This window comes from Mus caroli, unplaced genomic scaffold (genome assembly GCF_978045245.1).
Source record: "Mus caroli unplaced genomic scaffold, Mus_caroli_1 scaffold_11, whole genome shotgun sequence".
NCBI lineage: Eukaryota > Metazoa > Chordata > Mammalia > Rodentia > Muridae > Mus > Mus caroli.
Window position 1 is genome coordinate 11,858,213 of NW_028227266.1, and position 14,971 is coordinate 11,873,183.

The 14,971-nt window shown below is 43.9% G+C and overlaps 1 pseudogene; it reads right to left on the reverse strand.

Moving 5' to 3' along the window:
- Positions 1-4,286: 4,286 nt before the first annotated feature.
- LOC115032018 (U1 spliceosomal RNA) lies at positions 4,287-4,443 on the reverse strand (annotated as a pseudogene).
- Positions 4,444-14,971: the final 10,528 nt, after the last annotated feature.

The following is a 14,971-nucleotide window of genomic DNA, read 5'->3' on the forward strand; positions in this document are numbered from 1 at the left end:
AGTGTAGGTGGTCAGCAGTTAACCAGAAGAGTCTAGAATGAGAGCCTTTCATGGGCTGCCCTCTCGTCCCTGTCGTGAGTCTTAAATTCTGTAGGTAGAGGAGGGAGGCCCTCATGGTAACCAGAAGAGTCAAGAGGAGAGCTCAGCCCCCCATGATCTGACCACCTGCTTTGCAAAAGTCTGCAGGCCCTCAGAGGAAGAGAGTGAGAATGCGCTGAAGAGCAGCTATATGCCAGTCAGTACACTCCCCACACCATCTCTATTAACCCCTCACAATGCCATAGGCGAGGGTTGTACTGGGGAGAATGGTGTGCAGCCTTCTCAGCAAGTAAGTGGAAATGATCATACAGGCTAGGACACCCAAGGGATGAACGGGTGACTGGACTATAGCCTGCACTCGTGTGTGTGTGTGTGTGTGTGTGTGTGTGTGTGTGTCTGTGTGTGTCTGTGTCTGTGTGTGTCTGTGTCTGTGTCTGTGTGTGTGTCTGTGTGTCTTGGCAGTGGGGGTGGAGTGAGGGCAGTAGGAATCAAGTGGCTGGATTACACAGCCTGTGTGTGGGTGGATATGAGGGGTAGATCACAGTCTGCCTGGAACACGTTTTACAGAGGTCAGGACATCAGAGTGGGAACCTCCAAGTAAGTGCTGTCTCAGGAACAGGTGCCCCAAGGTCCAACAGTCTCTATACTGCCCCATTATATCCCTGTGGCAACATATCCCTGGCTGGCCCATAGATGTCTGGGTTTTCTCTGTGATCTAGGGAAAGAAAGGCTTAGTCAATTAGAAATAAAGATGGATCTTTTTCCTCTTCATACCTGTTGAAAGGGTTTAGATTAAACAGGTTGGTTGTAGTATGAAAAACTGACTTTTCAGGATAGATCATGGGGGGGGCAGTCAAAAGCCAGTGATTGAGACATTATAATCACTTTTAAGTGGCCAAAGTTTAAAGACTTTGTGGCCAGCCTGGAGGCTGTAATATTCTTGTCTGCTGAAGGAGCTGAGAGACAATTTAGTGACCTCAGTCAAAAGGACAGTCTCCAGGCTGTTCAAAGGGAACAGCCTTCGTGCTAATGATGGCCTGTGCTTGTACTGGGCTTTCATCTGCCTTCACATTGCTTTTACCAGTAATTATACCTTCCAACCTCTGAGGTAGGTCAAAATTACTGCACCCATTTTACAGGTGAATAAAGAACTTGTGGGCAGGAGGTTGCTGTTACTGAGGCCACACATACATCACCAGCAGGATAGGCAGAGGAAACAGCTCCTTCCCCTCCCCAGTCACAGCTGGGCCTCTCTGAAGAAGCAGGCAGAAGGTTCCTGTGTGATGCCACTTCCAAGGGCCAGTGGACCTGAGCCTTTCGAGGTCGTGGAGAGAAGAGGAGGAGGAAGTGAGGAAGAGACAGTAGAGAGGAGAGGAGAGGAGAGGAGAGGAGAGGAGAGGAGAGGAGAGGAGAGGAGAGGAGAGGAGAGGAGAGGGGAGGGGAGGGGAGGGGAGGGGAGGGGAGGGGAGGGGAGGGGAGGGGAGGGGAGGGGAGGGGAGGGGAGGGGAGGGGAGGGGAGGGGAGGGGAGGGGAGGGGAGGGGAGGGGAGGGGAGGGGAGAAGCAAGAGTTGGGTGGAGAAGGGAGAAGGAAGAGGAGAGGAGAGGAGGAGAAATTAGGATTACTGTTCTCCGGTCTCCCCAGCCCCTTAATGCTACCTTTCCCATGCTCAGCCCACAGCTGGAGTCACTTCACACCTCGTCCAAGCCATCAAGAAGTCTTACTGCTTCTGTGTCCAGAATACCTCCAGAAGACAGTTTAGTGTTTCTGGTTGGATTGGCCACAGAGATACTGTTCAAGATGTGGTGGGCAGAAGTAAGGGGGCAGTTTGTATATAGCTCACGATCACACCCAGAACCCTTTGTCCCTTGAGATGCTCTGCATTAGCAGGGCACCCATCTTCATGGTTAACTGCAAGGTAACGCACAGGCTTCAGTCTACCCAGGGCTCCCACTCCGGCCCCAGCCCCAGCCCCAGCCCCAGCCCCAGCCCCAGCCCCAGCCCCAGCCCCAGCCCCAGCCCCAGCCTGCTGCTCCTCTCTACCACTCTAAATCCCTCTGAATAAATGACAAATGAATGAAAGACTATGGAAGGCTAGGAATCATAGCAACTGAAATCCAAACATGCTTTCCAGCATCACTGGAGGGGAGCAGGGGAGCTCAGGTGGGAGTGTGGCATTAGGAAGACGAGGACCCACAAGCCACCTGGAGCTTATCTGTGATGTGGCCTCAGGTTGCCTCCTGAAAGGAAGTGGTCTTGGCACTCTGCTCATGCTGTGACAGCAGCTCCACAACAAGCAAGAAGGGAGTCTTTTGGCTCAGTTTTGGAGCATACTGTCTACCGTGTTGGGAGAGCTTCTGGCTGGCTATGAATAGCTGCTGCCTCACACCCTAGTAGATCAGGAAGCAGAGAGTAGGGGAAACCGGCACCCAGACAGCTTTCCCCTTTTCTCCCTTTTATTTAATTCAAGGTTTCAATTCATGGGATGGTAACACTCGTGTCCAGGATCCATCTTCCTTCCTTAGTTAGCCCTCCCTGGAAATATCCTTACAGACACACTCAGAGGCCTTTCTCCTAGGAGATTCCAAAGCCAGTCAAGCTGACTGTGACGATGAATGATCAGAGGTGTGAGGGTGGGGTTTATAAAGGTCTTGTCGGGAAAGGAATCAGAAACCAGCCAGGGACACACGGAAAGACCGGGAAGATAACACAATGATTCTGAGACTTAACATGGCAGATGTCAAAGGCCAGAAGGACAATAGAAAAAGAAGCTTGATTCCAAGATGACTTTGGGGACTCAGATAAATCCCAACTTATTAAGCACTTATCGATATACTTTGTGTGAAGCACAGAGAAAAGTATGAAAGCTGTGTTGTAGAAAAGCTGAGATACACAACAAATATTGAGGATTTCTAATGCCAAGTCTCGACATAGTGGACTAACTGTACACAAAATATATACAGCCAACAGATGAAACCTCCAGTGCCAGAAATGATTACATCTAATCAAGTTGTTGGCCTAAGTGAAATCATGAAAACCTTCAAATAATCCTGGCTATTGTAAGCTATTGGTTGCTCTCCACAAATTGATGGTAAGGTTCTGTTGTTGAAGATACCACCTGCACAACTCATTGAACATGGAGAAGTCAAGCTGGTGCCTAAATAAAGCCTTCAGTCCTGCTGACTAGTGTTCATGGTACAGGAAGGTACCAGAGGAGAAAGGTAAACACCAACTCAGCTATAAACCCTTCCATCTACCATGGTGGCCTGCCTACAAGGTAGTCTTGTGTAATAGCATAAAAGTTGTGGGTGTAACCAATCACTATCTGGTCAGATTTAAGGTTCAGTCCATGAGATGGGACCATTGCCCAAAGAACCTGAGACTAGATAGGCCATGAACCTAAAGTAACCCAATGCTGCAGTTCTGCTAAAGGAACATAGCAATAGAATGACTCCTAATGACATTCTGCTTTTTCCACGGATCTGTGTATTGCTCAGCCCTCAGAGAGGCTTCCTTCTGCAGCAGACAGGAACAAATATGGAGTCTCACACCTGGACAATGTGCAGAGAGTGAGAAACCTTGGGACACTCAGTCCTAATGGGATGTCTCCATCAAATCTCTTCCTTCAGGGCTTGGAGAACCCTGCAGAAGAGAAGGTGGGAAGTGTAAGAGCCAGAGAGGATAGAGGACACCAAGAAAGCAAGTCCCTGTAGACACAGCAGGACCGATGCACAAAGAAACTCAGAGACTGGCACCACACTGGCTCACAGAGACAGAGCCTACACGGGTCTGAGTCAGATGGAGTCCCATAGCTAAGAGGGGAAGTGGACAAAAGGCCTCAAACCAAACCCAGAAGCTATCTTCAGTTGAGAACAACTCCCAAAGGAAAAATTAATTTTCTCCAATGAAGTCTCACTGGATATACAAACCATATTTAAGAGCAGGCCCCATGCCCAGCAGTAAATGATCAACACAAAACAAGACAGTGTTTTTAGAAGTGTTTGTCTCATGGTGCGTAGTCTAGGCTTCTTTTTTTCTTTTTTAAAGCTTCCAGGTCTTTTGGTTTAAGATTATGGTTTCCAATGTGTGTCTGTGGGATTTTTTATCTGTGCATTTCTTGTGCTTTTTCTTTGGCTCTTTTTTTTTTTCTTCTGTTTGTTTTGTCCTACCCTGGTTTGTTTGTTTTTATTCTATTTTTTATAGTTATTTTTAGTTGCCTGTTTATTTTCCTTTGCTTTTTGCCTTTCTTCAAGAGAGAGCATCCCTCCCCCCAATGCAAATTATCCAGTCGAGTTTTCTGAATTTAGGAAAATCACAGGGTTCAGCACATCCAGAGCATAATGGATAAACCTTGCCCTAGGAAAACTGCCTTCGTGATCGCAATGTTTCCCCTGCCAGGTAAGTATGCCTGTTTGTTTTCTAATGAAAGAGAAAAAGAAAAGATATGGGGTTGAGTAGGTGGGAAGGTGGGAGGATCAAAGAGAGGTTGGGAGAGAGGAAACAGTGATCAGAACATATTGTATGAAAAATATCTATTTTCAAATTTTAAAATATATCTACCTATATGTATACATATATATAATGCATATGCGTATATATTATTCTGTCCCACCATCCTTCCTCCTTTACAGTAAGGCATACACAACCCCTCTTTACCCTTTCAACAACTATTAACCTGCTCTTGGCAGACTTGGAGCACCACCTGGAGGGATTTCAAGATATTACATTGTGTCTGGGAGCTGCATTAAAAAATGTAGTACTTCACCAAATGTTGGCTGCCAAAAACATTGTGTTGTTGACCTTAGACAGAAGTCTCCCCAAATCACCAATTCCACAGCAAGATCCCCTTAGGAAAGCAACTTACATGAAATAAATGGAGAATTCAAAAGAACAATTCTAAGCACAGTCAACAAGTTCAAAGCATAGAAAGGGGGAAGAAAGTAAAAGCATGAATGCTCTTTAAGAGGACAGGGCAACTGACTGAAGTCTAAAACAATGCACACAAATGACTGAGGGGAGTAAGGATCACAGCGCAGGAAAAACAGAATTGCATGGGGACAACGAAAAACTAAAGAACCCACCAGCTGAAAGAAAGGGAGATAGGAAACCCCAGCAAGCCTCGCTAAGCCAGGGAAAGGCCCACCACAGTCTAACGTGAACTGAGCATTTCCATCTACAGTCATCACAGAGTCTGGTCTATTCTTTTGCTATTGTTGCTTCTGTGTCTTGTTCTGGTTTGAGAGTCTGGGTAATACTGGCTTCATACAACGAGTTAGGAAGTCTTCCTTCTTTTCTTTGGAATAACTTGGTTAGAGTTGGTGTTAATTCTGTAGCTGTTGAGTAGAATTCTGCATGAAGCCATCACTAAAAAGATATTTTATTATTTCTTCAATCTCATCCCTAATTCTTGGTCTTTTTAAATTATTTATTTCATTTTAGTAAATTATATATGTATAGAAATTTATCCATGTCTTTTAGATTATCCAGTTTAGTGGACTAAAGGTTCTGATAAAATATGGACTATTATTTCAATATTCCTATGTTTGTTGAGGGTTGCTTTGTGTCTAATATGTGGTGTGTTTTAGAGATGATTCCATGAGCTGCTGAAAAAATTATATATTCTTTAGTATTTGGACGAGTGTTCTGCACATATGTTGGCTTCATCTGATACAAAATGTCATTTAATGCCAATAATTCTCTATTCATTTTTATACAAATGGCCTGCGTATTGGTGAAAGTTTACTAGTGAAATCTCCCACTATCACTGTGTTGGATTTAATCTGTAGCTTCACATCTAGTGGTATATGTTTTACATAATTGGATGAACTGAGCAAGGTTGTATATGTACAGAACTGTAATATCCTCTTGATCACTGACCACGTCCCAGTGCACAGACGTTAAAGGTAGATGGGCTTTTGAGACCAATACGGGCCACCTGGCCAGAAGAAACAGAATAGTGGAGAGTCAGTGGCCAAGTCTTCCAGTCCTGGTTGGGGCTGGGACAGTGTACCCATTGTCACAGATCCACAGGGGCATAGACACTACAGGAGCTGGAAGAACATAGGCAGGTGAAGATACACACACACACACACACACACACACACACACACACACTTTTTGACTATTTTATTGGGTTCTTATACCCACTATCCTTCCAATTCTTAGTTTGCCCTAATCCCTTCTAATACCCCCAACACTAGGTTGGAAAGGCATTAGAGAAGAAAGGAGACTTAGACCTTTTTAGATTATTTCCTGCTAATTAGTGGCACTGAGTTTCTTGGGGCCAGTCCATCTTCCTCATAAGGATATCCCATATCTTCTTCTTGTCTCTTTGCTCAGAACCACTTAATAAACCACAGCAACAGGAAACAACAGCAGCCTACTTGGAGCACATCCAGCCCCTATTGGGGCTCTGGCATTTATACCCTCTCAAAAGTTCCCAGAGGTTCCATCTTCTGGTCCATGGCTCTGCCTGCCTTCCAAAGGAGGCCTGCCATGCCCCTGGAGCATCCAGGCTAGACGCCTCTCCACCAATGCTCTGTCTGCCAGGTTCCCCTGGGGTACAACCAACAGAAGTAACAGCATGCTATTCCCCAAGCTCCATTGTCAGGCCCACAGGTCTATCTGCCTCCCCAAGGAATTCTACCAGCATCAGGAACATCTAGCCAACACCCAGGACAACAGGTCACTAAAGGACTGTGTAAGAACACACACAGCAAGAGCTAAGGCAATATTCACCACCAGAGCCCAGCTGAAACACAAGAGGACCTTAAACAAATCATATAAAAATGATAGAGGCCTATTAAAGAGAAAATGAATTAATCCATTAAAGAAATACGGGAAAATGAAATCAAACAGATGATGGGAATGAATAAAACTGTTCAAGACCTGAAAATGGAAACAGAAGCAATAAAGAAAACACAAAGTAAGGCTATCCTGGAGATGGAAACCCTAGGGAAGAGAACAGGAAGTACAGGTGCAAGCACCACCAACAGAACACAAAAACTTCAGAGGTAAAAGATACAATGAAGAAACTGATACCTCGTTTGAAGAAAATGTTAAATCTAAAAAGTTCTGAAACAAAATATCAAAAAAATCTGGGATACCATGAAAAGATCAAATCTAAGAATAATAGGAATAGACAAAGAAGACTCCCAGCTACAAGGCCCAGAAAGTATTTTCAACAAAATCATAGAAGAAAGTTTCTCCAAGCTAAAAAGAAAGAGAGGGGGGGGGAAGGAAGGAAGGAAGGAAGGAAGGAAGGAAGGAAGGAAGGAAGGAAGGAAGGAAGAAAGGGGAGAAAGAGCGAGCCTATAAACATACAGGAAGCTTACAGAACACCAAATAGATTCCAGAAAAGAAAATCCTCCCACCACATAATAATCAAAACACAACACCTACAAAACAAAGACAGAATATTGAAAGCTGCAAGGGGAAATGCCAAGTAACATATAAAGGCAGGCCTATCAGAATTACACCCAAATTCTCTTTTTTTAAAAGAGAATTATTTATTTCATGCATGTGAGTACACTGTAACTGTCTTCAGACAAATCAGAAGAAGGTATCAGATCTCATTACAAATGGTTGTGAGCCACCATGTAATTACTGGGAATTGAACTCAGGACCTCTGGAAGAGCAGTCAGTGCTCTTAACCTCTGTGCCCTACACCCAAATTCTCAACAGAGACTCTCAAAGCCAGAAGGGTCTGGGCAGATGTCTTATAGACTCTACGACCATAGATGTTATGTCTCATATACCCAGCAAAACTTTCAATCACCATAGATGGAGAAAACAAGATATTCTATGACAAAACCAAATTTAAACAATATCTATCCATAAATCCAGCTCTACAGAAGATATTAGAAAGAAAACTCCAATACAAGGAGGCTAACTACACCCAAGAAAACACAGGAAATAAATAACCCACACCAGCAAACCAAAGGAAGGGAATCTCACACACACACACACACACACACACAGACATATGCCTACACAATACAACCAACATCAAAATAACAGGAATTAACAATTTCTGGTTATTAATATCTGTCAACATTAATGGATTTAATTTCCCAATAAAAAGACACAAGCTAACAGAATGAAGGCAAACAGGATCTTTCATTCTGCTGCATACAAGAAACAAACCCTAGCAACAAAAATAGTCATTACCTCAGAATAAAGGGCTGGAAAAAAGTTTTCCCAAGCAAATGGACCCAAGAAGCAAGATGGAGTAGCCATTCTAATGTTTAATAAAATAGACTTTCAACCAAAAGTAATCAAAAGAGACTAGGTACTGTTGTACCAGTGTCTGGCCAGTAGATCACAACCTGGGTTCTAGCCTGGAAAGGCATTTTGGAAACCTGGAAGAGAAGAGGGGCTAGGCGATGAGAGAAAGAAATGCAGCTAAGACAGGCATTCTGATCAAAGCTCAATTTTACTGTTCCGCACGCAGTTATGAAACAGGGGAAGGGGGCCGGATTCCCGCCAAATAGTCCCGGGGACCAGTAGCAGGGTGACCACGTGGATGGTTCCGAACAGCAAAGCGGCAGGTTCCAGCAGTGGGTGTGGCAGAACGATTGAGCAGGAAGCTCCACCCCTGAGCAAGCAGGTTTCAGGCTGGTGGAGGGGAGACTAGAAGGTACAAATACTTGTCTAAGGAAAAATCCACCAAGATGATGTCTCAATTCTGAACATCTATGCCCCAAATACTAGGGCACTCACATTCGTAAAAGAAACACTACTAAAGCTTAAATCACACATCAACCCCCACACATGAATAGTGGAAGACTTCAACATCCAACTCTCACCAATGCACAGGTCATCAAGACAGAAATAAACAGAGAAATAATGATGCTCACAGAGGTTATAAATCAAATGGACCTAACAGACATCTATAGGATATTTCATCCAAACACAAAAGAATATGCTGTCTCCTCAACACCTCATGAATCCTTCTCCAAAATTGACCATATACTCATCAGACCAAATACTTATCAGACTACCATCAATTAAAGCTGGACTTCAACAACAACAAAACAGAAAGCCTACAAATTCATGGAAACTTAACTGAATGACCACTGGATATAGGGGTGAATTGAGCTCCCAGCAGGTGATCAGGTGATGGAGCTTCTAGCCATTCCTTAGAGTTCTCTGGTTTCGCAAAAGAAAAATACACACAATATGCATTACTACCTCAATGGTTGGGCACTTCCTGAGCCCACCCACCCACTCCCCAGGTAGCACACAACCCCCTCTGGTATTCCTGAGTTAACCCTTTCTAAGTCTATACTTTATCTTTGCTGCCCTGTTTCCTTTTGGGCAGCCCTCCTGTGGGGCCTCTTTCCCTTTGTACCTTTTGGCCGTCTCATCCTCTGCTCCTTCATGGTATGGTCTGCAGTCCATCCTACGCCCCTCTCAAGGCAGAATTCCTTCTTCCTCTCCCCTGCATTTCTTGCCTGCCTCTTTCACCCTGCCCAAACACTGGCCATTGGCAATTTTATTTCCCAGTCAAAGCCAATTGAGGTCAGGCTTCCTTTACCTATGCGCAGGACATTGTAAACAGGTTTTTTTGGGTAACACGATTAGCATGAGAACACAAGCCACTACAACTGAGCCAGGGAAGAAATAAAGACATTAAAGACTTTCTAGAATGCAATGAAAATGAAGGCACAACATAACCAAACTTATGGGAACAATGAAAGCAGTGCTAAGTGAAAAAAAATCATAGCAGTAAGTGCCACAAAGAAATGGGAGAAATCGCATACTAGCAACTTAACAGCACACCTGAATTTTTTAGAACAAAAATAAACAAACATACCCAAGAGGACTAAATGGCAGGAAATTAATTAATTAATGAATTAATTAATTAATTAATTAAAAATAACAAGAACAATAGAAAGAATCAACAAAACCAAAAGCTAAAACTCAACAAGATAGATAAACCATTAGCCAAACTAAGAGGCACAGAGGCAGTATCCAAATTAACAAAATCAGAAATGAAAAGGAAGACCTAGGGGGCTGGTGAGATAGCTCAGCAGTTAAGAGCACTGACTGCACTTCCGGAGGTCATGAGTTCAAATCCTAGCAACCACATGGTGGCTCACAACCATCTGTAACCAGAAACAAATAAAACACCTATGAGGCAGAGTGAGCAGAGCCAGAGCGAGCAGCCCAGAGCAAGCAGGGGCTGGAGTAAGAGGGAGAAAGGGGGTGGGGAGGAAAAAGAAAAGAAAAGAAAAGGGACACATAACATCAGAAACTGAGGAAATCCAAAGAATTATTAGGTCTTACTTTAAAAGCCTGAACTCCACAAAATTGGAAGATCTAAACAAAATGGATGATTCTATTGATAGATACCACTTACAAAAATTAAACCAAAATCAGGTAAAATAAATATATTTAATATATATATATATAGTATATGAGTACACTGGAGCTGTCTTCAGACACTCCAGAAGAGGGAGTCAGATCTCATGACAGATGGTTGTGAGCCACCATGTGGTTGCTGGGATTTGAGGTCAAGACCTCTGGAAGAGCAGTTAGTGCTCTTAACTGCTGAACCATCTCTCCAGTCCCCAGGTAAACTATTAAAACAGTCCTACAACCCCTAAGCAAATAGAAGCAGTCATTAAAAGTCTCTCAACTCAGAAAAGTTCAGGCCCAGATGGTTTTTTAGCTTAGAATTCTGCCAGGCCTTCAAAGAAGAGCTAACATCAGTACTTCTTAAACTATTACACAAAATAGAAACAGAAGGAACATTCCCAAACTCATTCTATGAGGCTACAGTCACCCTGATACCTAAACAATGAAGAAAGAGAATTTTAGACCAATTACCTTTGTAAATATTGAATCCAAAAACACATAAAAAAATATCATCCACCATAATCAATTAGGCTTCATTCCAGGGATGCAGGGATGGCTCAATACATGAACATCCATCAATATAATTCACTATATAAACAAACAAAGGAAATCATCTCATGAGATGTTGAGAAACTTAAATCAATTCCACTAAAATTAAATCAGGGACAAGACAAGGCTGCCCACTCTCTTCCTACCTTTTCAATATTATTACTTGAAGTCCTATCAAGAGCAAATAGGCAACAAAAGGAGGCCAAAGGGAAAGGAAGTCAAAATATCACATTCCCAGATGACATGATAGTATACATAAGTGACCCCCAAAATTCTACCAGAGAACTTCTATAACTGATAAACACCTTCCATAACATAGTTAAATACAAAAAAAAAAAAAAAGCCACAGCAGCCCTCATTTATACAAATGGGCTGAGAAAGAAATTAGAGAAAGAACACCCTTCACAATAGCCATAAATAATATAAAATATCTTGGTATAACTCTAACCAAGCAAGTGAAAGATCTATATGACAAGAACTTCGGATCTTGGGCACAAACTCGGCAGACTGTCCCAAGGTCCCCAGAGGACTCTCCATGCTGCCAGCACCCTAGAGTCACAGAACTTATGGAATGAATGTGTGTGTGTGTGTGTGTGTGTGTGTGTGTGTGTGTGTGTGTGTACATGGAAATTATTGGAATGACTTATAGTCTGCAGTCCAACTAACCCAACAATGGGCATCCATGAATAGGAAGTCCAAGAATCTAGTAGTTGCTCAGTCCCACAAGGATACTTGTTTCAGCTGGCTTCTGTATAAGCTAGAATCCTGAAGAAGTAGGTTCCAACAGATGTGCTGGCAAGTAAATGCAAGCAGGTGAAGAAGAAAGAAACCTTCCTTCTTCCACTGTCCTTATCTAGGCCTTCAGCAGAAGCCATTGCCCAGATTAAAGATGTGTACCACACCTAGATATAAGTTTTGGTTTTTTGTTTTTAATTTGGAAATTGCTCTGGCCCTGGCTGGCCTTGAACTCAGAGATCTGCTTGCCTCTATCTCCTCGGATTAAAGGTGTGTACCATCTTGTGTGGGTCTAAGTTTTTCATGGTCACTATGCCTCAAGATCTGGATTAAAGGTCCATGTCTTCCAGCCTCAAAATATGGATCAAAGATGCGCCCTCTATTTCTAGATTATAGTTCATTCCAGATATAGTCAAATTGACTACTGGGAATAGCCATCACACCTAGTGTGATGGTTTGTATATTCTTGGGCCAGGGAGTAGCACCATTTGGAGGTGTGACCAGGTTGGAGTAGGTGTGCCTCTGTGGGTGTGGGTTTAAGATCCTCACCCTAGTTGCCTAGGAGTCAGTCTTCCACTAGAAGCCTTTGGATGAAGACGTAGAACTCTCAGCTCCTCCTTCACCATGCCTGCCTGGATGCTGCCATGCTCCCACCTTGATGATGATAATGGACTGAACCTCTGAACCTGTAAGCCAGCCCCAATTAAATGTTGTTTTTATAAGACTTGCCTTGGTCATGGTGTCTGTTCACAGCTGCAAAACCCTAACTAGCATGCTCAAGGCTCTGGGTTCAATCTCCCAGCACTGAAAAGGTTCTTTTTCATAAAGCAGTTGTGACCATTAGGATGGTCTCTATGCAGCTGTTTAATCAGAGCCAGGTCACAGTTCCCACCCCCAGCACCCATCAGTTTTCCCTCTAAAACCTTCAACTGCCTCAAAGCCCCTTGTGTTAGCTGTCACCTGGGGACAGGCACAGGGACAGGGGATGGTAATACTGCTACCATCAGAAGTCTTGCATTCCAAACGTGGCCTGAATGCCCCAATTCAGGAAACCTGCCCTGCCTTCAGTGCCTTCCTCCTCTGCAAATGCAGACACCCACACTGACACTGCTGGCTTCCCTGAGGGGTTCAAGAGGGATAATGTAACTCAAAATCATCAGCAGAAGTAGATGATATGTCTGTGCTCACAGTAAGTTTCCAGGAATCAGTAGCAGCCAGAGTCACTTCCCTGGTGAATACTTCATTTTCTCTGCAGTGAAATATAATCAGGCATTCACTGAAGAAATTTTTATTAACCCTTCTACCTCTGTGGCAACAGAATATGAATCTCACAGCATCTATTATTCATCAGCCCCAACACATCCATCATCCATCCATCCATCCATCCATCCATCCATCCATCCATCCATCCATTCAGTTAATTTTCACTGAATCCCTGATGTCTGAAGGAGATGCAGTATAGTTTATAAGACACAGTTTAGTCTTATGAGTATCATACTTGACTGTCACTATCTAACCACACTGTGAGCTTTGAGGAGAGAAATGGTTCCAGGCAAGGCTCAATGTCTGACGCCAGTGAAGAGAATCAAAGGATATAACACCACTGCCATGGGCTGCTTCACTCCGAACTTTACAGGGTAGGGCTGCTAGCTGGATTGTACAGAGCAGTGTGGGAGAAAGACTGGAGCTGATTACCTCCCACAAATGATCCCTCAGCAGACCTCCTTGGACTGGCTCAGACCCTGGCTTAGTCTAGGGAGAGGCCATTTATATGAGCATAGCCTGACATTCACCCACCAACATGGCAGCTGCCCAGTTCCCTTTCATCCCAGAAGCCCAGGGGCCATTAAGGCTGGCTGGAGCCTCTCATATTAATGAAGGATGCTCTCAGTGTCAGTTTGCCAGGAACACAGACAAGGCTGCTGCTGCAAGCATCTGCCCCTGGACCTGGCCACACTGGGGTTGCTTAATGCATGGAGAGCATGGCCTCTCTCCTCTCTTCATCTCTCATCTCCATCAGCATCCCTGTGCTGTCCCCTGCCCCTCCAGCCCTTCTCTTGTTCCATCATTATTTCCCCCTTTCCCTTCTCACTAGCCCTCTCCTCCTTTATCCTGTGCCCATTCCCATTCCTTCACCGTCTTTATATGTTTCTTATACATGTCTCTTTTTTTCTTTTATCATTTGTGTGGATTTCCTCCTTTAATGGCTATTGAAGGTCATTGTGAAAGTGTACTCCAATTTCCTGGATCGTTTCCTTGTTGTTGAAAGACACTCACATTTCTTGCATGTCTTGTCGTTTTTTTTAGTGTGTGTGTGTATGTGTTTGAGTTTATGCGCTCCACATGCTTGCAGTGCCCGCAGCAGCCAAAAGATGGCAGCACATTCCCTGGAGTTACAGGAAGTTGTGAGCTGCTCACTGGGGATGCTGGGAACTGAACTCAGATCCTCTGTAAGAACTGCCCAGTGTGGGTGCTGAGAATGAAACTCGGGTCCTCTGTAACTGCTAAGCCATCTCTCTAGCTCATCTTTTCTTGTGCATGGTAATGACATAACTAACAAATGAGATTGGAATAGTAACCTCTGTACTGGCCATTTACAGCCTATACCTCTAAGAATATTTCAGAGAAGCCTTTTTTTTTTTTTTTTCCAGAGTGCTTTGAGGTCTAAATGAGAAAACAGCTAGCCCATCCCTGAGGTTTGGCACCTGCTCCAACACTGATTCTCTGACACGGATTTGTATCTGTGGTTGGTTATAGGCTACTTAAATGTCCTAAACTCAGACACTGGGTGACCTTAGGAAGCACACAGAAAGTTCACTCTGGAGCTGAAGTACAAGCAAGGATCACAATCAACTCACCAAAAAGTGTGTGTCCAACCTATCTCCTTCACAAATGCATGCTGGATGCCTCAGCTGGTCTTCAGTAGACACTGGAAGCCTAAAGGAGGAGGCTCCGATGCCAGTGAAATGGCCTTGGTAGTTAGGTGAGAGGTGTAAAAGGGTCCCTAAGTTTTTGAGAAAATAAAGCCTGGTTGTTTCTCCTGACTGGGAAGAAGAATTGCCAGTGCCTGAGGGTCACAGTGTACGCTAAAGGTCATGAATAAACTGCCAGCTTTTCATGCTCTATGACCCTTGACCTCTCAGTCACAGGGCTCAGTATTCAGAGCTTACTCCCAGACCTGCTTTTCTGGGTTAATCTTTATTCCTTTTAAATATACTTTTAATTGTAATGGTATTGCAACACTTTCTCCCTTTCCCACTTCTCCCAGTCCCCCTCAGTTACCCTCCC